We start from the raw sequence: 27934 nt of genomic DNA, 5'->3' as shown, positions 1-27934 counted from the left end.
CACACACACACACACACACACACACACACACACACACACACACACACACACACACACACACACACACACACACACACACACACACACACACACACACACACACTTTGAAGCTATAATTTGATAGGAATACCCTTTCCACCAGACACTTGCAGATGAAGATAACACTATCGGATTTTTGAGCTACAAAGGCATTCAGCATGAATGCAGCGTCCTCCATTGTTTTCATGTTGCTTACAAGGACGACAAACAGAGCTGAGCAATGAATGGAATGTGAAACTCAGACAACAGTAAGAAAATATAGAGCAGGAAATTACCAGTTTGACATTTGCCATGTTGGTAACGTAAGAACTTGGGAAAAAATGCTTTTAAAAGCTGGTCTCCTCTATTCAGCTGAAACAATTCAAAGTTTTTTTTTCAGACTTATGGACTTCAAAGCAGAAGGTAAATGACCGACATCTAATATAAACGTTTACAATTGGTACAGATGAAGACACCTTTAGAAATAATGGCTTTTTGGGAGAAAGCTGCTGTTTTTGTGTTTTAAAACATCAGTTTAATATGATTCACATTGCACTAAACAATCTTGTAAGAAAACAAAAGTTACCTTGAAGCATTTTAATGCCTACTAATATTTTAGGAGTTGGAGCATTTTATAACCTTGGTGCCCTTTTTGATTAGTTTTAAAAAGGCACACGTACACAGCAGTCAGCCACCTGCCTAATGTTGTGTAGGTCCTCTGAAGGACCTTTGGTGGTGTCCAGTGGTGTCTGGCACCAGAACATTGGCAGTGGATTCTTTGTGTCCTCTGGGTCATGTGCTTGTTCCAGCTCGTCCCCTGGATGCTCCATCAGAATTGGGCCTGGAGAGTCTGGAGGCAGGGCCAACACTTTGGGCTCTGTTGTGTTCCTTGAGACCTTACTGAGCAGTTTTTAGCTGTTTTCCGTTGTTCTGTTGGGGCAGGCTACTGGCATTGCAGAGTGCCGTTGACATTGGTTGGTGTGCTTGGTCTTGAACAATGTTTACATGGGTGGTTTGTGGCAAAGTAGCATCTGTATGGATGGCAGGAGTCATTTTTGTCAGATGAACTTTTTATTACAAAGAGATAGCTATTGTTATGTGCTTAATTTATTCATAGTTTTATATCAACAATATTAGATAGTTTTCCAATTTTTTACTCTGGTATGCCCTCTTTCACTCAGTTAAAGCAATGATTGCTTGAGACAGCATCTTTTTCCATCTGTCTAACAGCTACCTGATCTTGAAGGGTCACTGCCATCTGAAATGACCCCCAACCTTATTATAAACTACTAGTGGAGTTAAAACACCTTCAATAAACAGTCAAACTCCTCCAGGCCCTCTTATTTCTCCTCAGCAGTCCTGGCTTCATTTCCTATCCACCGTTCTGACTGATGTGTTGTCGGACTCCTCAGACTAACTGGTGCAGACAGCACTACTATGTCTCTGATTTGTCTGCTAAATAAAGCTATTTGACAGTTGATTTAAGCAGCCGGTACAGTTCAGCAGCACTGAGGAGGGGAAATGAATCAATGTCCCTGTGTTCAAGTAAATACAAGGTTCATACCTTGCCTTAAGTTTTCTTTGAGCCAGTGGAGAGGTTTCTGGGGAGAATGAAGATACTGAATGTTATTTGTGATGTTTGTATGTACTACAGTTCAAAGTGCCAATGAGACAATAAGACAATAAAAACAGTAAAAGCAGATTATGAAACTTTCGGTGAGGCTTTTTCCTGCAGCAATCCTGCAGAAGCTGCCTGTTTCTCTTCCCCTCTGTCAGAGAGGTTGTAAATAATGCTCAGTATTCTGCACTTGAATCATACTATAGTACTCTACACTGAATTCATTTTTAATTAGACTCATACAGAGAACACAAACAGCAGGATCCACACTTGCTCTCTGTTTCACACACTCATAAATCACATGCTGGATGCTGTGCCACCGATGTGGACAAGGTGTGCAGCAGGGATGAAAAAGGTCATGCCGGCTTTGTTTCTGGTTTTCCGTGGTGCCAGGAGAGGCTTTGGGTGCGGATTTGATGTGCAAAGAGGTGAAGGGAGATACAGCGCAGAAAGCAGAGAGAGAAGCAGAAGCAGCTACTGCACACAGATTAGAGTTTCAGTTTATTGTAAACGTTGGAATTAGCTGGGTTTAAATTGTGGAAAAAATCGAGAATTTCTAGCAAGATCACACACATCCAGGTGCACAAAGATGCCAGCTCGAGGTGAGGGAAGCTCCAAAATACAATAGGTGTTTTCTTGCCCCGTGCGATGCCACAGATATAACCTGTGGATCACTCTTTTGTGGCTCTGCAGGGATGACAGCTGATCAGCCAAAGCTGTCTCTCAGGTGATGACAGGCCTCAAGTCTTCTTTGACCTGCCTCGTGGTTGAGCGCTGGGCAAAATATCAGGGCTTTGTCAGCATTCAAGCAGGGCTTTGGATCCTGGGGACAATAAAACTGTCACCTGCATCATATAGTAATGTGCAGATCCACGTGCCAAGCATTCAGCAATAACCTACCCAGCATAAACTTTATTTGAAATGGTCAAGGTTGTAGGTTTTTAAGTGAACGTCATTTTGAATTGGTGCATGTGCATGAGTGATTAATTGTAACAGTTACTTGCCCTTTGTGTTTGTGTTACTGCCCATTACTTCTGGCATGTTGGAAGTTGTCTAGTTGTCACCACAACTAGGATAAGTTAAGTTATGGGTAAGTTATGGTCCCATCTGATTTTCCAGCATTTTAAAACCAAACAGTGTTCTGTAGCAAACTGGTGTACAGTGCCTTCCTGCACTAACACCAAACAAGAATTAAGGGATAATGTTCCATTTTGAGGGTAGAAAAGACAGCGTGACATTTGTATCCTTTTATTGAAAGTGACTGAGTGAAACCAACATGAGTCTTTCATCTTTAGAACATTTTATATAAAAATGAAAAGTGGATTTTGTTAAGAGTTGCTTTTGTATCATTCAAAATGTATCTTATGCTCATGTAATGAAATAGATGTGACGGTGGATTCTGTGAACTGTTCTAGAAAATGACTTCTGTTTTTTAAATCCAATGTTTCATCTGTTCAATGTCAAGCAAAAAGTATTGTGACCACAGTGTGTGTATGTCTGTGTGTGTCTATAAACCACCGTGCAGAATAAATGGACAACAGTCGCAGTGTGAACCATCTGCTGCCTCTTAATGTTGGCTCCCTTTGTTGGACACTAGAAGGTCACAGTCATCCATGAAAAAGAAAGAAGGGGGGGGGGGGGGAGTGAAAGTGAAATGAGTTGATTGTGTGTGTGGACTTATATTTCCCGGATTGTGAGGACACAAATGAGACACTGACATTATGGGGACAGAGCACAACTCCTCCGAATTTAAATTATGACATTTAAATACAAAGCCTTATTTTGAAATTTCTCTAAGATTAGGTTTAGGTTAATGTTGTTTATGGTCTGGATAAGCCTACAGAAAATGAATGTAGGTCAATGTAATATCCTCTGTAGTGACATAGTTGCTTGATCTGTCTTCATCCAAAATAAATTTCACACGAATGATTAAAAACGTAGTTATATTTTTGCCAAAAGTCGTAAAAGTATAATCCCCACTGGGGCAAACAACCCTGCTTGACTGTGAGAGCCATACATCACAGCAACGGGAAGAAAAAGCAACATTTCAGTGGGTCAGACATCAGAGGTGCTGTAAAATCTTTAGTGATGCCATTAGGATCAAAGTTTTGTGGAAGGAAGTGTGTGATGTGTCTTTCTCTGATCTCTGAGCCAGTGCTAAGGTTAGACATTTTCACAGCAATACACACACTGTCACATTGCCAGAGGTTACAGCTGACTGGCACCAAGATCCCTACCAGTAAAGCAGCTGACTGGCATTTATAGCCTCTACCGATGGCTAAGGACAAGGAGCAACCAGTTCCATCAGGTGAAGCCGGGATGAGGACAGTGAGAGACAGAAGGAGCCATATTCTGAGAGACCTGGGACAGGAACACAAGTGATTTATCTCTTGCTGTAATCTGTCTTTAGGCAAAAACACATCTTTGACTCTGTCGCAATCCTCTCAGATTCCTGTCATGTTGATCAGATCGGTGTGGACATACCAATTTCAATGTCATCCTACAGTATATACCCAAAGAAACTGACAGCAGTTTTCTCTGTTTGCGACTCTTCTTTCATTGACACAGCCCTCAGAAAGACATACAGGAATAGCTGCTGAAAGTCTGTAGCGTTGCAGGCAATAATTTTGAAGAAAGGACTGATTCTGTGGCTCCTCTCTGGATAATTTCATGCTGCATTTGTGTTTGGAAACCAACGTGAAGGGAAAAGTGGGTACGGGATGTAAGAAGAAAGCGTGATCCTCTCAGATAACAGCCACACAAACCACTCTGCTCATTATTGTGGCGACAGCTGGGAAGTGAAACGTGCATGAGGAGATTAATGAGGATTTGATCCAGTTCAACAATTTCCCTCCTAACACGATTATTATCATTATTCACTGGCTTTTTACTGAGTGAAGGAGTCGTGACATAATCTCAAATCAAATAGTGCGCCGAATCACAGTGTGAGATTTCTCACTTTATTAGCAAAAGTGTCAATAGATTCTACAGGACTCAGAGTAAGAATGTTTCTACATACTCCAGTAAAAAGGAAAGTCTGTATCCCATTATAATCTGCACACTGGAGAGTCCTCAGAACTTTTCAATTTTAATTCTTCTGTGTCTCGAGTGTTTTCTGTAGAATCCTCACTCAAACATTCTGTTGTTCATCAAATTTTCTCTCATATCAGAGGATCTGAGAGGTGTGAGGGTTTGCAGTTCTCTGCAATAAAGCAAACTCGCATCCCAAAAGGCTAACAGCCGCAGCGTTTTTTCAGCCAAGCACCAGGTACAACAGCAACATTTCCCTTTTCAGATACACATCAGGTTCACCGCAGTGTTCTTCTCAGAGACTCTGTTTTCTCTCCAACCTTCTGAATGGAGCTGAATCGACCTTGCTTATCGCCCAGAGCAGAATAGAAGAAAAAGAAAATGTAGGGAGAAGAAAAGGACTGAGTGAACAAAAACAAGAAACGGTAAAAATTAAAATTGATTTTGTCTGTGTTTTTGTTGAACAAAAGCTGCTGAGGAGAATACGCTCCACATGCGTAAATATTGTGGTGGAAATGTGGTTTATGCTTCTTTTTTTTTAAAGGAAGGAAACATTTGAACAAGTCAGGATTGTTTTAGAGAGAACATCAAGGGAGATAAAGTCAATGAGAAGTTAAACAAAGAAAAAACAGAAACGGGAGGGCAGAAAGGAAATAAAGAAAGGAAAAAGTAAACACACTGAGTGAGACGTTTTCAGTTGCATTCTGTCAAGATGATTAATTTGTCACCTCCTGCAGTCGGGAATTATTCATGAATCAGTTACAATTAGCTTTTTATCAGTTCACAGATATATAAATAATGCACTTTCACAACATAGCCTGCTAATAGTGTTCATAAATGGTGATAACACTTTACAGCCTAGAACTGCATCTTTACAGCTATGTAGCAAAGAAAGTGTTTATTGAGTGAGAAATAGTGAAAAGTGTCTGAACAGATTTAAGGCCTTTAGGTTTCCTCTGTGGAAAGCTGTTAGTGACTCTGTCTTAATGTGTTTGCATGGAAATCATGTAGTAACAGCCCAAATCTGTAATCTCTAAATATACAAATAATTCTTATATTTAGCATGATATCACCTTTTCCTTTCCTCTTCAACATTCAGTGCCTCACTTGCACATCAACAGAATGATTATTAGACGCTTAAAACATTATGTGCAGAAAACCGCATAAGCCATTACAAATAGCCCTCAGTCATGACACTTTTTCAGTATTATCTGGGAATAAATGCATTGTTTGTGCGTTCATTAGCATTTCACTAAGAGCAGTTAGACTTTTTGACTCTTCATTCAGGGTCTGCTTCATCTGTGTAAAGCTGCCACCCCAGGGCTTGGTTGGATTACATGTATTTAGTGCTACGCATTGTATTTAAAGCTGCTTTGATTCCATCCAAGAGAACAAGGCCTCCATATTTTTTCTTTGCATATTAAATATATTGAGGCACAAACTGAGAAACTCCCTGCATTCATAGAGTAATACAGAAGTTTGAAGCTGCACATCATGGAGGATAGGATGCATTAGAGAAGTATGACTCTCCTGCAGCCCTGGGAGTACTGATGATAAAACTGACTTATACTACTACTACTACTACTACAAATAATAATAATAATAATAATAATAGACAAACAATAGTTTAGTCCTTTGGGGCATACGTAGAGCAAAAAAAAGGATCCATAGAAGGCAAAATAACAACAGAGCAAGACAATAAGGCCAAATAAAGCAAGACATATTTAAGATGAAAGTAAGATAAATTTAAAACAAAAAAGACTAAAGCAAAAAAATTAAAAAGTGCAATATGGCAATAACAATGAATGCAAATGCAATACAACCCTAGTAAAAAAAAAAATAAAATACATTGCTCACAAATAAAACACACTATCAAGGTTAACAGGCATTAAGAAGGCAACATCACATGAAAGCATGTCCATAAAAATGGGGTTTAAGGCAATTATTTAAAAGACGTCATTGATTCTGTGATCGGTATCTCCTCAGGTATTCCAAAGCTGTGTTATGCTGATGACAAAATCATCTTTACATGTAAGTTTTGACGTTGGAGCAACCATAAGGGTCTCACCTGAGGGTCTAAGGCTGCAAATAGATTCAACATCGGAGTCCAGATTTCTATATCTTGGAGCCAGTAAAAACTAAAAATCAAAACGATGAAGAGAAGCCAGGATTTAGGTTACTGTTTGCTAAAACCAAAAAGAATATGTTGATTTACTCCAACTGAGGGACAGAAGAAATTCAAGTGCATAGTTTGGATTATTTGTTCACTTTTGAGTCGAGCGGGTTTCGTATCGAGTGGCGTTTTGAAGTAAGTTTATGAACCATCAAAACAATGTAAATCAGTTTTTCTGTTTCGGTATTTTGTGACGGTTTAATTCCCTGTCAGAGCCTGTGTGGAGGAGAGAGGCTCTGTGACACTGTCTTTAAAGAGGTGCAGAGTGATGGAGAAGGGAATCGGTGTATCCGGTTATTGTGTTTCACAGCACAGAGGAAACTCTCAGCAGTCTTGTCACATAAAAGCTGTTACCGTTTTTTGTTTTTTTTCTCTGCTCTAAAATGTCTCCTCTGATATTTTACAGCATTTATTTTATTTGTAATCTTTGAAGGTTTGGAGGAGGAGAAGAAGCTAAGCAAAAAAAAAAAAAAAAAAAGAACAACAAAAAAACATCTGCTCTGACAAGTTGTTGCTGTCTTGAGATCAGCAGATGATGTTTCCTGAGGGCATGAAGGCTTCATGTTGCCTCCAAGGAAGAGGGACTAAACAGCCAGCTAGTTTGGCGATGACTGAACGCCATCAGCACTGTGGATTGACCCTGCAACCGAGAGTGCAGGTTTGATTTGGAAAGTGGTGGGCGAATTAATTTGGCAGGGAATATTGAAGGTCCTCCTCTCTATCTTCCTCTGATGCCTGCATGCACAACCACAATGTGATACACTGTCACTGACAACCGTATCTGCTGAGTTCTGGTGCTGCATATGGAAAAACCGCATCACAAAGATGTGCTCAGTGAGATAGCATTACGGCACACAGGTCTGACTCCCTCTGATACCTGTGATCTGATGCCAACAACCATTAAGTGATGCACCTTATAATAGAGGCCACTCTGTTCATGCACTTAGTGTAAGTGATGGGAGATATTGATTTGAATCTCTGCTCACATCAGGAGGAGGTTTTCTTTGAGGAAACCTTAGAGCTTCTGGTGCAAGTTCTTGTGTACCTGTTCACTTCTCTTTTCTCTCCCTGTCTGGCCTGATCATTTACTTTGATGTCTGTAATAACAAATAGAGGTAAATGAAACCCAATGGGACTTCTATACATGTTATAATAATCTCGGGAATTGCAATCCTAATTAAGTGACCAAGAATGTACTCATTGGGAAATGTAATTTGTTGACATGAAGAGCAAGTGAGCTAAATCAGCATTTCATTACATTATATGCATAGCTACTTTCATTTATGATGAAAAAAATAAATGTAAATGGTATTTATTGCAGTCTGAGAATGTTTGAGGATTCTGACGATTAACAAAACATGGGTAATCTATAAAATACCGGTTTAAAAAATACCATTTTAAAATTATTTTTAAATGACAATGATTTATTTGCTGATTTAAATTCATTACAAAGATGTGCAATTTTGCTGTGAAATACTGTACAAAAATGATCATTTGTAAAAAAAAAAAAAAAAAATGGGGGCGGGGATACACCCCCCCCACACACACACACACACACACACACACACACACACACACAAAAGAATATTGATGTGACATAATTTACTGCTTTTTTAGTTTAGATTAAGTCAATAAATTGAAATTTAATTTTTTTTTTTTTTTGTGATTTTACTAATTATTGTCTGGAATTTCACAGAACAGGTAAACATGTAAAATAACAGTAAATTGTTAAAAAGAGTAACAGTTAGAACATTAAGTAAACCCTCATTATTTACATTGTAGAATAGTATTATCATGCCTCACGATTTTTGTTTGCACAGCTACTGGTCTGTATGATTCAGCCCAAGAGTGCCACTGCATGAGCTTTCCACATCCCTGCATGATCAAAGTGCTTATTTTGACATTTGTACATTATTGTCATCATCACAGATAGCAGAGTGGCTGTGACATGACTTCCTGCACTGTTTGGTGCATTATCCCTCCTCTGACTAAGTGCAACACATTGTTTCTTATTTATCCAAAATGCACTCCACTAATTACATCCCTGCATGTAAAGGATGTGGGAACAAAGCAAACAAATAGACACTCTATTCCTCTTTCAGTGGTAATTTAAAGGGAGTTAACCTTTGTAAAGCTGGTGTAAATTATATGTAATTCAAATGCATATGTAATTAATAGTAAATTAGTAGTGGGGACAATTATTTTAGGTAATCAGAAAAGTGGTGGGCACGTATCCCCATCACCCCAACCACTAATGTCTGCAACCGGTCGAAGTCAGGAGACTCTTGAACAAACATCCTAATCTTGTCTCCAGTCCAATAATGATTTCACTGGGTTTGTTCAATCTCTATAACTGCTTCAGTCCTGTCATTTGGAGCCTGAGTCAGCTGTAAGCAGCCTGGCAGGTTCGACCGCAGTAGCTTGTCACAGAGTGTTTAACAGTAGTCAGATCACCTCATCGGATTCTATCGGACTTTGTTCTGCTTATTGTTTGTACAGGACTGAATGATTTTGTCGTCTGCATCAAAACCTCGCATTGCTTGTGAGCTAAACTCTCACACAGACCTGTCTGACAAATTTAAATGAAATCCACTCAAACGTCTTTTACATTGATGCTCCAGTCTCTGAAGTAGCTTGACAGATAACCCATGATGTAGCCTGATGTGTACCGCATCGAATGAAACTGTCTGACTTGTTCATGAAACCATTTGGAGTATATGAGATGTGAACCTGAATGACACAGGGTTTTTTTTCCCCCTGTACTCCCCTTCCTCCTTATCCCTCCCTATCATGATTCTAGCCCAGATGTTAATGATTTTGCAGCATGATCATCTCAGAGATGACTGCACAGCAGAGGATCATGGGCCACCGCTGGACTTGTTCAGGAACTGAGACACTGTTTCCACATCCCTGCTGTGTGTACCGCGGCGCTGCTGGACACCTGGTGTGCTTCACTGAATGCCAGCTCGCTCCCTGTTGTGGGATTTGTTTGTAATCTTGTATGCTGTCCAATTAGCAGTGTGTGTCCAATTACTGTTGATAAGACTGCTGATGTGCGCCCAGCTCCATACCTCTACACAGAAATGATTCTACTTGAATGCTATAAATTTACTGTATATTAGAGTGGATTAGATAATATTGACATAGTAAACAACCGTCTGTGTAGGAAGCTGTTTCTTTTATGATGCCAAATGTAAAATATTCTCAGTCTGAAACAGTTTTATGTGCACCATTGAGCAACAGAGAATTCTAGTCATTCTAAATCAACATCATATGTGATTACAACCAAGGAAGTGATGCCATTTTGTTGCTGATGCAATTTGAGACTGGTCAAAGGTTTTAAAGGGATAGTTTGGCCTCTTTGAAGTGGGGTTGTATAAGGTACTTATCACTTGACACTGTGCTACCTGCAGCAGATGATGATTTGGAGAAGCGGACAGGAGGACCAGAGTAGTGGCTCTGTGATGAATTGCTGTGTACAAGGTCAGCAGGAAAATCTTGTTTTAGCCATCTAACTAAAGGTCAACTTAAAAAATATCAATAACAGTTTGACTGCAAGCTATATTTACAGTATTTTCACTTCTTCACTTTACTATGAAACAGCTTCCAGTGGGGAAGTACAGTTTTTGTATCACAGCATGGTGTCTGCAAAGCCACCAGACTCTGTTAATAAAAACATTATTTTTCCCTTGCAGAATACATGAGCTGTTTGTCTACCGCATTGCTACTTTGGAGATGTTTCAACTCATTAGTCCAAATTTGAATTAACATGTTAAAAAAAAAATCACAGAAGAACACAGACAAATTAACAGATCAAGGCAGTGGGGGATCAGTAGCTCTTGTATCCTGTGAAGTAAAATTACTGTTTTTGTCAGTGGAGTCTGGTGGCTCTGAAGATACAGTACCTTTAGTACTCTGTTGGAAAGGGCTGTCTGTCAGCCATGTTAAGTGAGCAAAAATGTAGGAAACCTGTGTGCAAGCATCTGTTAAAGCTCTCTGGACACATCATCAGTGATGGTCCTGGAGTCCTTGGTTGTTTCGGGTCTTTTAACATCATATACCCTCCCCCATTTGACCCAGCTCTGGTTGATCCAACCCCAGTTTGTATCCAGATGGCTGACGTCACTAATACCGTGGCTCTCGTCTTTGAGCCACAGCCATCTAGAGGTTCTTTCTGCATCTGGCTCTCCTCCTTCTACCCTCAATGCCCAATTGACTGAAGGCTCTGGGTAAGAAACAGGCTGCAAATCCTCTGCATCCCACTTCCACTTGGAGACACCGTGCTCTCCGTCCTGCCTGCTGACAGCCACTGATCAGTCCTCCACACTTGGAGACCTTCCTCTCAAAGGCCTCTTCCAAATGGGACTGTCAGCTCCAGCAGCACAGCTGATCTTAGTGAACTCAGACACCAGGACAACACCCGGTGGCTGCAATTTGGTTGTTGAACTTTATCTGTTTTCCAACTCCACCAGCACCTGCCAGTCTCTTGCAGGGGTCAGGATGACTGCAGATGTTCTTTTGGTGGATTTTAGCTGTTCCCCAAGTCTGACAAAGGTAAGGGGCTGCTTGGATAGTTGGAACTCAATTCCTGTGCTGATGGTTGCAGTGATGGTCTTCGGGTTCTTCTCCAAGTTCCTTTGTGCAGCAGCTGAGGGAGTGTTCCAAGGTTGCTTAACTGGAGCAGAGTGGGAATGCTGGTGGCTCTGATTTGCATGTGTAGATTGAATAGACTTGGGAACACATCATTCAATGCCTGGATGAGGATTTTTTTCATGGTACCACTCAGCTTTTGATAGCTATACACAGCGTACAGTTAATATATGTATATAGGCCTTTATTTTAAGTGGCTAAAGTGTGTTTTGCTGCTGACCTGTGCACAGCGGTTCATTGCTCAGTCTTTGCCCTGGTCCTCTTGTGTGCTTCTGTGAACCAGAGAACATTAAAACCAATCGCCTACTGTACGTAATACACTGACTTCTGGTAGGTACCTCATACAATCCACTTCAGAGAAGCCGAACAATACCTTTTGTGAAACTCCCCGACAAAGACACAGAATAGGAAGGGACATTTGCAGACAGTTGCTGTCAGCTTTTGCTCCATCACTCTGTGATAAATAACACCATTTCCAGGAACATTAGAAAAAGAGTCAGTCTGTGTTCATCAAACACAGACATTATGAATGACTTTGGGAAACTGGTGTCTGTAAAATTTCAGGTTCCAGAGTTCATGAATTCTTCAAGAAGAAGAAAAATGAGTTGTCTTTGTTATTTTTCATGAGCTGGGAGAATCCTCAGAGAAAGAGTTAGGCTCTTAGTGTCACCGACTTTTTACTAGAAATTTCACATTCAACATTTGAAAAAGGGCTTGGAGAAAAAAAATGCCAAAGGAAATGTTGTTTCAAAAGGGGAAAATGTTAGCTCTGTTGAGTGTAATGATCTTGCTGTTCATTTTCATTTGTTTGGATTAGTTTGTTAGCCTTCAGTTTCCTCTGCAAAGAATACCCATGTTAGCCTTGTTACCAGCTGAGTGTTGCTGCTGACAGGTGAAGGTTCTCAGCTGCAAAAGCTACTGGATGGTCATATTTTATAAAACAAGCCTTGGGCTTAAACACTGGAACAACATGTGTTCATTCAGAGCCAGTAGCTGTGTTGCACATAAGAGAACTGAATGGCTGTATGATGCAATGTGTGGGGGGCAGGAAGCAGCATAGCTGGCTAAGGCACAGCAGTTTTACTGCAATTTTCTCCATATTGTGTTCCCATCCTGTTTCAGTCTCCTTTTTAACACTTTAACTCCTGGTATGATACTGCACAATGATTTTCAACTCTAATTAAACCAAAAACCTGAGTGGAAGGTTTTGGTTGTTGTCAGCAAAGTGCTTGTCTGAGTGTGAACTGGGCTCCATGTGCTGCATAATGACATTCTGTACCACTGGGAGCTGTATATGTCAGGTTAGAAAGTGCTTCCATAGCTCAGTGTGAGCAGGCATGTAGGAGAAAAGAGCTGCAGGGACTGGTCAGTGTATGAGTGCAAATGCAGTGATGATTTGATGGAAAAAGAGATCAAAAGAATCACTGAGTGAAAACTGACTTTAAAATGGTTGTTAGAGCTGGTATGAATATAATAGCACTGTGTAAGAATAGTGTTGTCTGTGCTGGCAGAAAAGGTTAAAAGAAAGAATTTCCAATTTGTATGCCAAAAGACTACTATTAAAAAACAAAAAAACAAAAAAACAATAACTGTGGCAGTGGGGATGGCAAATAAATAAATAAATAAATAAAAATTCTGGAATACTGCAACTTTTAAGAACTATTAAAAATAGAAATTCACATCTGTAAATTAATGATAGTAATTATACAATTATCATTGCATACATTCCGGCCTGTTTTGTTTGTTTATTTTAAGTTTTATTTGCTTTTTTTTTTTTTTTTACAGTTAATGGGTAATTCAGTATTTTTATTTTTACTAGGTATTATCTATAATTTAACAAAACAGGGAAAATGTGTATTTGTGTAAATGTGACTGCATTTTCCAGTCCCTAATTAATAAGTAACTTCTTTTCATCATGAATTTGTTTTTATTACAGTAACATGTAGATGAATGGTATTAAACAAAACATTGAGATCTATGAAATGACAGTAAAGTGTAGAGAAAATAAAAGTTTAAAACACATTTTTTACACTGTAGTTGTCACCTGTAATCCTTTTTTTATTACTCACATTTTTAAGACAGTAAAAATTTTAAAAAAACACAAGTGAGACTAATAACACAATCAATGACTATTCGACTTGTGTCCCACTCAGCAGCTAACTGTCTCTGTAATGTCTCTCCACTCTGTCAGAGAATACATCAGTTCTTCTAGTTGAAACTACTCATCACATGTGCTCAGCTACAGCATTATAAAAGCTGCTACAGACAGGGTGTTTGTAGAAGAAGTTGCCCAGTTGTGTGGTAGCGGCATATCCTGCTTTACCTCCCTCATTCACACACAGACAGACCAAAAAAAAAAACAGAAACAAATATCGCTCCTCTACAAGTGCTCAAGCAAACAAGCTGACAGCATAAAGACAAGAATAAAATACGTGTGCGTACATTTGGGAGCACATCCACCGATTAAGAGCATCATTTTGTTTTCACCTATTTAAATTCCATCACTTGACACCCAATTATAACGCTGCCAAGGACTTCTGAGTTATTAAAAATAGCATGTGTAATGACAGGACAGTGTCAGATTCCTTCTAAGAAAATACTCTCTGCATTATTATTCCACAGAGCCTTCACTGTCAAACAAGACTTTATTGGTTTAGGCACTCATCTTGTCAGTTCAACACGCTACAGTTTGCATGCTAATGCTCAGTCAAGACGAGCTGATTCATCCAAGGCTTTCCTCCTGTACGTTGGAGGGAATAACACAGCTCCTCAGTCACTTTTCTTCAGCGGGCTGCTCGGATGCGCTGTGTGGTGGGATGCTAAGTGGCACGCTGTCAGGGTAGCCCACCAGTGTGTGTCAGTTACTTGGTCCCTGACCGGCAAAACACCAACAGCGTTTCTTTCTTGAAAATTGAAAATTTGGAATACGCTGACAGCAGGCACCATGAGAGGAGTATTCCTGCTACAGTCCCCACTGTTTCCTCTCACCCATCCCAGCAGCTTCTGTAATGATAAGTCCATGTGTTATTTTTGGCAAGTTTACCTGTCTGCTGGTCAGTAGAGCACTATTACCTCAACCCTCATCCCACCAACATTTTGCTGCCAACTAGGGTCCCTGGGGAACCTAAGAAAAAGTATAAGAATCTGTTATGTCAAAATGTTATTTCCTAAAAACATTACTTTTTATTTAATCTGAGAAAAAAAAAAATCAATAGTGCCTGTTATTTTACTCATTATGCACTAGGAAGATACATACATTTCTTGAACAGATTGCTGTTTTTCTCCCAAATTCAACCTATTGAAAAGCTTATTCACCATCCTTTCATTGTGGCATCATATCATTTTCCATCATTTTAATCTATATGAAATCTGCCTAACTTGCAATCATAAATTTATTAAAACAACATTTTGATATGAGACCTTCATCAGGCAAATAGTATTAAATAAAATAGTATTACACTGGAAAAAATGCCCCTCTCAAAACAAGAAAAAAACTTATTTCAAGGAACTTTTACTTTGAAATTAGTGAAAAAAAATCTGCCAATAGAAGAAGTGAAAAATGTCTTGGTAAGATTTCTTTAAATAAGATATGATATTTAGAATCTTGACATCTTAAATTAGCTGGGGAAACTTATTTTAAGCTATATTTTAACAGGATCGCCAAGCTTACGTGTCTTAAAATAAGCCAGACATGCTAAAAACAAAAACAAAACAAAAAAACAGTTTTTCACTCAAAAATAGATTTTCACTTTCATGTAACCTCCTAATTTGAGATGTTTTAACCCCCCTGTTGTTCTCATTTACGGGCACCAAAAAATCTAGTTTCCTAGTCTGAAAAAATCCAAAAAAAATCCACAAAAAAATTCCCTAAATTTCTGAAAATTTGCAAAACCTTCAGGAAGAAAATTCCAATAATTCCTTAAAAGTTTCCCTTAAAAGTTTTATTTTAAAAAAAATACCCCAAATTTGGTAAGAAAATTCTTGTAAATATTTTCAAAAAAATGAGTAAAAATCTTTCCAAAAAAATATCTAAAGTGATTCCATATATATCAGTAAAATTTCTAATATTTTCCTTAAGAACTTTCACAAAAAAAATCTACCAAAATCCAACAAAATTCACTGGATTTTGGTTGATTTTTTTTGTGAATGTTCTTAAAGAAATATTTTTAGCATTTCTTTTTTCCACAAAAAAAATGTTCAAAGATTTCCCAAAAATGTTGAAAATGTGGACATCAGAAGTTTCATTGTGAAAACATTTCTTTTCCACATTTTCAGACTTTAAAACGGGTCAATTTGACCCTCAGGACGACATGAGGGTTAAACTTATTTTGAGTTTTCTTGTAAAATTCAACTCAAAACAAGATAATTTTAAGACTGTTTGACTTAACAAGATATTTAAGATGCATTGTCTTAAAACGAGTCCCTCCATCTTTCTGAAATGTCGCTTGTTAAGTGAATTTATTTTAAATCAAGTGGGATGAGACATTTTGACTAAAAATAAGACAAACAGACTTGGTAAGATTTTGAGTTTTTGGAGTGTACCGAGTACTATTTGCTTGACTGATGAAGGTCTAGTTCCAAAATGTTGCTTTAAAAAAATGTATGTTTGCAAATTAAACAGTATGCGGGATTCCGGTTTTTGTGTCTGTTGGATGTAGTCATTCTTCTCCTACATGCCTGTTTCTTAAAATAGATGTGCAAGTAGTTCCCTTGATATTTATGCATCTCCAAATTTCAAATCTAGCTGACCTTTATGTTCTAAATCAGAACCAATGTCAACCAAGGATATATTACAGTGTATATTTGAAATTTGTCACAAACAAATTTTGAGGCTCTGTGAAGCAAAACAAAACCTCTTCTTCTCAGTCCCTCCCTCTGTAGCTTCCACAAAGGCACTCAGAGAGCGCAGTACTCCACCAAGACTGCTCAGTCGTACATCATTTAAAAAATGAAAACAATGATATGAAGTCATTGGGAATAAAATGTGTGACAAAGTCATGAACAACTGGAAGAATTCAATAAATCATCTGTGAGATATGACAAAAAATATATATAGCTCCGAGGTCTGACGGTAGACCAGTCCGTAGAGGCAGGGCTTTCATTGTTGTTTTTGTGTAATATATTGCGACTACAATCAACTACAACACAGAGGTCAGCATTAGTAGATAGTGTGGGGTTTGATACTGTATATTTATTGAGGGTATTTTACTTTTTCATTAAAGCAGAAATCAATCTTTATGCCGCAAGGCAGAATACAGAAGGTCCACCAGGACTCTGTGTGCTCATCTATGATAATCAATTATTGAAGGCATTCTGCAGGAATATATATATTTTTTAGTTGCACTACAGAGAAAAATACTATATTGAATTGTATTGAATTGAAAGCTTTGGACATCCTTTCCCATCTGTAGAAGTGTTTATATTGTTGGACTAAATAGCAAGCTATTTTTAGGTTTCCATTTGTGTCTGAGCATCTATAATGTGATGTACCATAAGTGAGGATTCTGTAAACACATCAGTACATGAAGTAGCATATCCTGGACAATCACTGTGTAGTCTCCAGACACGCACACACACACACAACACCAATCCCGATCTAATTTTTGTTTTGTTGCTATAATATCTGTGACTCTACCAACACCAGACTCCTACACATTTCAACACTTGATGTTCCACAGAGACACCAGATGGATACAGTTTAATTTGTCACAGACGAGACAATTCAGACGAGATCATTTCATGGTTTAGTAAAGTGTGTGTGTGTGCGTATGTGTCCGCAAGTGTGGGTAGGCATGACTGCTATTGCTGTCTTGTTTATGCATATACGCTATTATTGTGTAGGTGCAAAATGACTGAACTGACACTGCACTCAATCACAGAACAGTAGAAGCTGTACAGAGGCATCCCCGTGTGTAGTAAATCCTCTCACATTTACTAAAACTGCCAAATGGAACTTTTTGAAGGACACAACCTCAAGTTGGAAAGAGTGTCATTGCTGAGTCTGCTGCCAGGTTTATTTCTGAGAGGTTTTAATACTCAGACAGATCCAGACTGTTGACACTCTCCCTCATATGTTAGAAAGTTCACGCCGGTTGTCATATTATGGACTGTTAAATGCTCCAGCTTCAATAAATAGATCTGTAACCTCCAACGCTTTCTTCTGAAGAGTCAGTGACAGGCAGCTGAGTGGAACCAAGCAGGGAAGAGAAATCAGTCATTGTGACGGTCGCCTCCACACTTCACACACTCCGTACACAGCGTCAGAGCAGGGGTGTAATGTGTGTGTGTGTGTGTGTGTGTGTGTGTGTGTGTGTGTGTGTGTGTGTGTGTGTGTGTGCGCATTCCCCATGTGATGGACACAAATCGTTTTGTAGGGATCTTGCGTTTGGGGGCCAAAATTTGGGGCTATATCAGAAATTCTCAGAGTTATCATTCAAAGATCTGTTTCTGATTCATATTTGAGGCCACAGAGCCAGAATGATTGGAATCACATTCAGCTTACTTAGAATTTTTAAGCAACATACCTTCCACTTCGAGTTCAGAGGTAGAAATGGATTTTTTACACAAGAACCCTGAAGTTTGATGATACATCGCCAGTGACAAAAGCAGTTCAGACAGTTAATTAATAATATTTCTGACTCAGACATATTCTTACATTTACACAAGTTAGAAATTCTGTAGTGGGAAACACTGACACACATTTTCTATTTGTGCTTTAGGAGCTAATCACGAATCCTCTAATGTAAAACCAGTGCGTGATCTTAGCAACACACAGCACTCTGTCCAGGAGTTAACTACAACAGTGAAGTCAGTGATAGAGAAATAAGCCACATTAAAACCACTTTCATCTCGAGAAAGGATTGATGTGAACATTAAACTGGTTATTCAGTGTCACTGGCAATTTATTGATCAATACAAATTTGATTTCAAATTAGAAATCGTTACACTTCGTCAGATTCATAACCCAAAGTATGGTTGTAATGTTCTCTGAAGTGATGGAAGCATGACTGTTTCCCTGTAAAGAACAAGAGTGCTTTTCTGTATGAAATCTGATGTCTGACGTTTTTAAATGTGCATTTTTCCTGCTTTATGTGCACCAAATGCTGCAAAGTTGAGGCAGAAATGAGGGAGATGGACAGCAGGACAGTGCAGGAAATGGCTCATTAGTATGGAAGGAGTGACTCCCCTTGGGGAGAGATGAAAGAAGAGAGACAAATGGGAGGAGGAAGGGGAGGCAGGGGAGGCAGGGAGCCTTTTCATTGAAAATGTCATAAAGAAATCATAAGTAGTTAAATACAGTTGATTAAAGCCTGAAGTATGACCTGTTGTGCTTTTAATGTATATTACATAAAAGGCAGTGCTTTCTTTCGTGTTTATCAAGACGTTTTTCTTTTTTTAAATCTGATTCATCAGGAATGAAAGATCATTCTTGAACCCCACAAACCCTACTCCAATATTGTATGTTTCTCTTTTAATGTTCACAACATCAAGACAGAAGGAATCTGTTCTCAATGTTTCCAGTTCAGCTCCACTCACTGGAACAGAGCTTTTTCTTTCTTTTATTCTGCATGTCTCCACACCTGTCTGATCCTATTAGACCACAACGTGTCTGCTGAGCTGATCAGCGCCGTAACCCAGCAGATGGTGAGCTGATGACCGTTCATAATGGAGAAAATGAACATTAAATCACCTGATAATAGAATTTAGATGGGCTTTCAGTCAGCGGAGCCAAGTGTTCTGTGTGATCTCAGGAAGATGTTTGAAGTTTGGACTTAATTTATGTTAATGTGGCAAAGAATCCTGAAGGAAACGTATGTTATGTTGGCCAGCACCCTGCAATGCCCACTTTAAATGTATGTCATATCCTCACATAAGGGGAACTTTTAAAAATACGGTGAAGGATCTCAGCTCTGTCTGTCTCTTCTTCACCAAACTCCCCAGACAGAACCACACGCAGCGGCACCAGATTCAGACGGTCTTAAACAAAATCCATCATGTTGGTTCGATGCTATTTTCCTGAAAACATTCCCTGGTGGCATATGCATTTGTGTATGCATAAAGTTCAGCAAACCTTGAATGAAGTTTGTATCATTACCTTTTCAGTCATTGTAACTGAAGTTTTTCTTCCACTTGATTTATCAAGGGGTTCAAATCTAACTAACTTCCAAACGTAAGAACGTGAAAATTAATGAATGATCACCTTCCTTTCGCAGTTTCTGCAAAGACTGCCACCTTCTGCGGTGTGAAGAAAACTGAGAAGAATTATCTTTTTTTTTAAAAAAAACAACACAGCACTTTTCTTTTTCTCGCTGTCTTAACTCACAAAACAAACAAAGAATTTATTCATGTAGAATCACAACTGGATTTGAAAGTTTCTCTTATATGTTGCTCTTGATCATTTCTTTCTCATCGTCCACATTAGAGTTTATCCCTTTCAGCGCTGATTCACCAGTGAAATTTGTACAAACTAGTGCTCTTTCCTTTCTGTCTTTCCACTCTCTCCTCCTCTCTTCACTTTATTGTCATGCAGAGTTACTTTCAGTGTCATTGTGAGGCTTTCAGCATCTGTTAGAAGTGATATTCAGCATTTTTCCCACCTACACAGTTCCCACTTGGTGTTCCTCTTGATGGAGTCGATTGGGGATAGAACTGCAATGTAAACAGTTTCCAGCAGCTGGTTTGGGCTGGACTGCAGTACTGCTGCCTCCTCTGTCTCCCCAACAAAATCCATCTATGCTCCTATATTGTTTGACCTTGCTCCTGTATAGAATCACTGCGCTAATTAATATTTAAAATGAGTTCATGTCTGGAATCTGATTGTTTCTTTGTCTTTTCTCTCTCTTTATTTTTTGCTGTCGCCTGATGTGCATCTTTCTAAACCTACATCTGGATCCTAAAATGCAGGTAAAATTCCAGTTCTTTAGATGCTGAAATCTGTGTGTTTATGGCACTAATATGCTACATATGTGCTGTTCACCATTGATTCTGGGTGATCAGCTTCTCTGTTGGTTTTCCTTTCAGAAACATTTAATATCACATCACAAGCAGCAGCTATACGTCATGTTCATTCTCTACCGAGGATCACGGTGTCATTCCGACCTGCAACCTCACTATCATTTAAACCCAAACAGTTTTTGCTGCTATAAACTCCTCACTGCAGGTCTTCCACTGATGCTCAGCAAGCAGCAATAATCATTTGTGCCGGTTGAGCTATTGACAAGCACAAGGTCTCGCAGGACATGAATGAGAGCGAAATGATGGATCAGGAAAGGTGACCCCAGTCTATTATGACTCTGTGCTGATAGAGTTTGTGCTCTTCAGATGGTCATTTTTATTTCATCTGCCTCACATACTGAACTTTCCACACGCTTTACCTGAGGTCTGGAGTTATTAAGTGTTGAATAGTGCTGTGTCGGATGCAGTCCTTTGTGTGAGATGAGACTTACGTCCATGTAAGTGACACGTAGTTAGTGTATCTGGAATTTGATTTGCTGGTTTTACTTCACTCGTGACATGTTTACCAAAAATGCACAGTGAAAACTGATTTATCCAGCCTGACCAGCAGCCTGTGATGCAGCAAACAGGGGACATAAACTGCTATTTTATTTACTGAAAATGTGTTATACTAATGGAAGATATGTGAAAAAACTAGTGGAGTTAAGTCCAAGAACAATGCACCTGTAATTAGTATGGAGCAATTGTGTAGTTGCTATATCAAGAAACAAATGATGATCAACACCTCCTTCATTTCCTCTTCTGCTGCCATAATGCGGTGAAAATGACTCTTAAGCTGCAGTACCTTAATGATAATTCTGGTATATTTCAACCTGGCATATTTTCCACTGCAGAGGTTTGGGGAAATGACCGCTAGCAGGGGGCAATTAGCATGAGCTCCGTCCCCTTTCACAAAGAAGGCTGATTTTTACCTGAATAATATTTAATGCTTGTTTTCAAATCGAACTAAAAGTAAACACAGTAATTAGCCAAATGGAGAGGACATTTTTCTAAATGTATTAGCTTTTTTTATTCTATAGAGAGCAGAGCATTTGGTCCAGTTAATCCTGCTCTTTTCTTCTATTTGATCTTGAGGTGAATGTTTATCAAAGCTGCAGATTTATTTGTTGTAATTCCAGTGATTTTTCCAGTCTGGCACCAGCAGGTCCTACTCTTTGCAGTCTTTCTAGTTGGCAGCAGAGAACTGAGCGCAGAGACACCGCCAGTATCCTGAGGTACATTGTCTCGTAGGTTTTCCGGTTGTTTTTCTGCCTCCATCCCATCAGTAAAAGTCATCCTCACACATGTGAACAAACAGGTATCTGCAGATGAATATTCTGGGGATTGGGCCAGCCATTCCCTGTGACGAATTTCTGTGTTTTTAAAGGGATTGTATCTGTTATATGAAGATAACAAACTAACTACACCATTTTGTTTTGGTTGTCATTAACTTTTTATTGCAATAGATTTTGGCTTCTGATTTGTTTTATTGTAACTACACTTAGTCCTGGATGCACCAATGAATTGATGATGAAACCAAATGATTGTTTTATAGTAACGTGTTAGAAACTGCTAGAATATTGAGTAAAAATGAAGTTTTCACTGCTTTTTAAATTAACTCTTAGTTAATGTCATTCTTTTAGATGTAGACTAATGTCTCTCCTCACTGCGTGGGTTTTAATGAGTACTTCTTCAGCAATTAAATCCAGCTCTCTCTGGGGAGTAAAAGCCCAGAGACAAAGTACAACACAAGTCAGCTAGATCCAAACCAGAACGTGACGCTTTGCTCTGCAGTCATTTTGCCTCTCCATCAGGAAGCAAAGTGTTTCGAAACCAGCATCTTTAGAGGAGCTCTCATAGGGTTTCTGTGCCAGCCGAGACCTGCCATGTTACAGCAACGAGCTCATGTATAATAACTGCAAAACAGCCATAAATCAAACAGCAGAGTAGCAGGTAATCAGCTGCAACTCTGGTGTGTTGGAAACCACTAGGGTTGAGACACTAGAAATAGACAGAGGAGCTCTTTATTCAGGACAGAGACCAACAGCAGTGGAAACTGGAAACTGGAGCTCCAAGAGTCATTTGCTCCCAAGTACAAGTACTGCAGAGCATCTGTAACTGCACCGTAAATGATCCACTTCTGGAGGTCACAGCATAGGGTGCAGAGAGTGCTGTGTAGTACAGTTTCATATTTAGAAGGTAAATCAATGCGGATCTTTTCTAAACTTATCTTGATACTTGATACTTGATTGATGAAGTTGGCCTGCTCAAACTTTCAGACTTTTGGTATAGTTGATGCAGTTGATTCAGTGCGTGGAGGTTCACAGTTGTCACCAACTGAAGTCGAGGCAAATCAGTCCCAATAAGAACAACACGTTGTAGGAATAATTATAAATAAGGTAGCAGTTCACCATAAGGTATCTGTTCTAAATATAGCTTCTATAGCTAACTGTCTTTCCTTCTGCAATGCAAATAAAGGTGTAACTTCAATATAGAGGCTAATGGGGGCATTATCAGCTAATTGCACCAGCCATTACTGCCATTAACACGGAGGCCACTTTTTGTTGCTCCCAACGGGATTCCATATGTGATGTTAAAGGAAATTTGAACCCACACCCATCAAGTCGGTGTCTGTTAAGACATAATCATACCTGAAACATGGTGCAGCTTTAGCAACATATTTATAACTGCCGTACCAGTGATTATAGTTCAGTTGACTTCAGTTGCTCTGGGCTCTTTTTTTTGCTGTCCTTTGTGGTACCATCAATAGCCAGTGAAAATTCCTCAAATGGGGAATATTTAAAATGACATACTGAAACAAGATCAAGTCACTATGCAAATTCCTCACACAAGCTTAAACCAATAAAAAGTCTTCTATCAGATGCCACTGGAAACACCTCCAGATTGCAGCAGTGATTAGTGGTGGTAAAATGAGACGCGGAAACACTGTAACTGTTTTGTCTCGCTGAACCATCCATCATGTCGCAGGTGGGAGACAGACAGAGATATCTGCATGGGAACCATCACAGATCACTTTCTTCAACTTATAACTCCCTTTGTTCTTTTTCTCTCTGTCTTTTTGACAGGCAATTCTTTCTTTCTTCTCTCTTATTTCCTCTGCCTTCATTAAAAATTACTTAGCATTTTAAACATGCAAATATGCTCTGAGAGTGTATCTTGGACAATATACTTTTTTTTCTTTTCTCATGATCTTTCTGTGTCACAACACACACCCACACATCCCCTGGTTTTCTCCTCATATCTTACATCTTCTCCTCTCAGTCAGTGCAGCTCCAAATTTACCAACATTAGCTTGAGGCGTTCACACAGACATCCAAAAGTTTGCTAGAGGACAGAAACACTGTGGGCTGGAAATTAATTATGAATCGAGACACTTGGAGGTGAGAAGCATTGACCTTTGTGTTCAGTACAGGACATGAGTGGACTGCACTCTGTTAAATGAATCAGATTTTTTCCCCTGTAATGAATACAGTGTAATGAGGAGGATAGTTTTTTTCCCCTATGGTTGTGATTTCTCTGATTGCACAACTGTAAAAATTGTACAAATTCTGAATTATAATCTGAAATGAATTGCTACATTAACCATGTTTCCTTCATCATGTGGCAGTAATGTCCTCTTCCAGAACTGGTAACACTTTTGTATTTTGCAAAGATATTAAAGAAACTAACTGATCCAAAGTCATTTTCTACCATCTGCCATACAAGTCCTCATTACGAACAGTCATCTGTGGGAAGCTGTGCATCTTTTTGTCTGCTCTATCAGTCTGTATCTAAATAATCTGTGATTTATTCTTATTGTGCGTACACTATAACTCACACAGCAGCCAAAGATATGGTCTATAATGACAGGGTTGGCTTGCAGTGAAGATAGGCAATAAGAGCCAAATTATTAAAAGAACTCCGGAAAGTATAAAGATAATGAATCCTGATTTATAAAGCATGTCAGATAATCTGATGTCATGTGGTTCCGTGAATAATGCATGATAGTAGAGAGTGTCTGGAAATCATTTACATTCGTCTACACGGCTGAAGTTTTGATATTTGACTCCAATATGAAACAAGACCTGAATTGTCTCTGACAATCAGCGCTCACGTCTTTCACTTTGACTGCCAATTTAGTATTTTTGACTGTGTTGTTTCAGTGGGATTCCATCAGACCTTTGCAATTTTTTTTTTCTCTTGCTGCTGGCATGTTATAATGAAAACAGTATTCCTCTCCCCTGAGTCTAAAATACAAATGAGCAGGGTGATGGAAACAGGTGGGGAATGTAAATAAACCCTCCGAACACAGTCCACCTGTGCCACACGATCTCGTGGGTGGGAGCTTCACAGATGGAAACTAAAATGAACAAAACTTTAGACATAAATACACAACATACATATATAATATTGGAAAAAGATTGTGGCTCCAAGGATTTGTGTTTTTCAGAATGAGGTTACACGTCCAAAAATCCATCCCACTTCCTGTAAACATTTTAGAACGCAGCTGCTGGCAAGTTCAATGTATCTTTGAAGCACTTTGTATTCTGCGTCTTGAAAACTAAATATTGCAACTAAATAATCAGAGTGTTTTTGGGACTGCATTATCATCTTGTCCCTCTAAGTGTCAACTGTGCAGTCATATATTTAACTGATTCCAACTGTTAGCTTTAAATAACAAATCATCACTGCTGCTACCTGGTGTTTACTGATCAAGCTTGTCGCTGTTGATTCTACACTGATTCAAGAAGCATTACCTTCGAAGTGAAGCTGCAATCATTAGAGCCTGTGTTTTATCCAGTATACTGTGGATAGGTGCAATAAAACAACTGGTTCCATCAGTTTTTCCTCAGGCTCTATTATAATGACCAGTGGTATCTCTGCATCCAAGTTTGGAGGAGCGATCTGTGGAGGCTTGAAGCAGTTTTTGATGACTGCAACAGATCTATGGAGGAGATGAGAGAATGGTCTTTTCTTGCACTTTTTTAGGAAAAACTGGATTTTGAATAATTTGGCCCCTGGGTGCTGCCCCCGGCTGAGTCCTCTTCCTCCTCTTCAGGCAAGAAAGTGTGTTGTTTTTTTTTCCAGGTTTGGTGCAGTTTATGATAGTTACAGTAGAGGCAACTTTTTTTTTTCTTTTTAAAGTGCCATGTTATGTAAAATGAGCTTTTTCCCACATAATGAAAGCCCCTCATTCCATTCCTTTCTCCATATCATCATATCTTTCTGAATTAGCAGTTCAGGTTTACAGCCTGTTGTGATCCCAGCAGGATAAATAACCACCACCGACTCACTCTTCCTCCTCCTTTTGGCTCCTCTCCACTCACTGAACTGAGTTGCCACAGAGAGGTGTGCTTGTGGAACTCTTCTTGAAATTGGTTGTGGGCAGCAGCAGCTCAGTTGGATTTAAAGCGACAGTCAGAAAAACAGTCTTTTTGGAAGAGGGCTAAAACCAGAGCTATTACATCAAGGTAGCATTAACAACCTGTGTGTTACTTTGAGCTGGGACTAGAAATAAACACTAAGGGAATTGTGACACTTTTATGAACTTCTTAGGAAACGGGGTAATATGGGACCTTTAATAAAATGTTGAGATACTAAATAACGACTACAAGAATGATCAAAAATGAACTTTGGATTGTTGGGTCTTCTCTGTGTATAATTGATAAGGCCAGTACCTGCTAGACAAAATGATTTGAGATGGCATGTGCTGTGAATCTGCACTATATAAATAAAACTGAATTGAATTGAATGAGTTAGCAAAACTAAACAAGAAAAACTCAACAGGCTATCGTACTGTCTGTAGCTCCTAACACAGCTGAGCCGCTGCTGTGCCCGGTCCCTTCAGGAAGAAGACTCTCTCTGCCTCTGTGATTGACAGAGCAAAGCAAAACAGTTGAATTATTATTTTTTTGTCATAACTGTTCCTCTATTTGGAAGAGAAATGGCATAAGTAAAAGATGCGTTTACTTTTCAAGTTTAAATCTACCACAGAATGCATTATCAATGGATTTCCACCTAATGGCACCTTTAATGTTTGGTAAAATACACTGTCTGTCCAAAAAAAAGTCACCACCTGGATTTAACTAAGCAAATTGGTAAGAATCTTCCATTGAATAATTATTGCAGTGATGAATATGTTTCAGCTTCAACAACTTATTTAACTCTAGCTGATATAGTGAGGAGGTTCTCACTTCTTAAGCAAGTTGGAAGACATATCCTGTGGTCATAGAAAAGATGGTAATCAGTTTCAGAAAAGTGTAATTTTTGGCCTGCATCAAGCAAAGAAAGAGGGATTGCAAAAATTACTAAAATCAGGTTAAGAACCATCCAACTCATCATTTAAACCTGGAAGGATAGTGGTTAATCATCGTCTTCAAGGAAGAAATGTGGTCGGTCATGTGGTCTGATGAGTCCAGATTTACCCTGTCCCAAAGTGATGAGGGCATCGGGGTAAGAAGAGAGGCAGATTCAATTCAATTCAATTCAATTTTATTTATATAGCGTCAATTACAGTCAAATCGTCTCAAGACACTTTACAGAACCCATATGCCTGACCCTGAGATGAAGTGATTCACTATCATGGCTACTGCCTACAAGCCTGTGGGGGTTAGGGTTATGATCTGGGGTTGGTCAGATTCAGCAATGTTATGTTCCCAAAGAATGAGGTCAGCTGACTACCTGAATATACTGAATGACCAGGTCTTTACATCAGTGGAGTTTTTCTGGTCATGTTCCAAGATGACGATGCCAGGATTCATGGGACTCATACTGAGAATGAGTGGCTCAGGGAGCATGAGACATCATTTTCATAAATGGATTGTCCTCCACAGAGTCCAGACCTCAGCTTCTTTGAGAATCTTTGGGATGTTCTGGAGAAGATTTTGCATAGCGGTCCGATTCTCCCACCATCAACATTTATCTTGGTAGACAATTAATGCAACTCTGGACAGAAATAAATGCTGTGACATTGCATAAGCTTATCGAAACGATGCCACGGCGAATGTGTGCAGTTTTCAAAGCTAAAGGTGGTCCAACAAAATATAAGTGTGCGACCTTTGTGTTTGACTGGATAGTGTATGTTTTTATTCATTATTTTTTTGACTTACATGTTTTATTTACCAAAGATATTTTTGGGAACTGTCTATATCACCACAAACACAGGTATTATAGTCACTATCTTCTGGTGACACTCCACCTGGATTCCTTCTCACATTTCTCTCCTCTTCACTGGCGTTTCATTGTCAGCTGTGAATTTGCTGAGAGGCGGAACGAGAGAGAAAATCCCGGTTGTGATGCTGAATGAAATGTGTTGGATTTGTCCAGCTTAGTCCTGCAGTCAGTTTTGAACCATAAAAAGCAGCTTTAGTCGGAACACACTGACCCACCACACACACACAGAAGAGCCCACACACACTTCCTCTTTCTGAGGGAGAGCCCTCCGGTAGGGG

At 39.1% G+C, this 27934-nt stretch overlaps 1 protein-coding gene across 1 annotated transcript in view; it reads left to right on the top strand.

Annotated features, from left to right (window-relative positions):
• Positions 1 to 27934, top strand: part of lsamp (limbic system associated membrane protein) — a 1200168-nt gene that overhangs the window by 239476 nt on the left and 932758 nt on the right. The gene's annotated exons all lie outside the window — the stretch shown is intronic.

Source organism: Acanthochromis polyacanthus, chromosome 13 (assembly GCF_021347895.1).
Source record: "Acanthochromis polyacanthus isolate Apoly-LR-REF ecotype Palm Island chromosome 13, KAUST_Apoly_ChrSc, whole genome shotgun sequence".
Classification (NCBI taxonomy): domain Eukaryota; kingdom Metazoa; phylum Chordata; class Actinopteri; family Pomacentridae; genus Acanthochromis; species Acanthochromis polyacanthus.
Note: the sequence above shows the minus strand (reverse complement) of the source record. Positions and strands in the feature narration are given on the sequence as shown.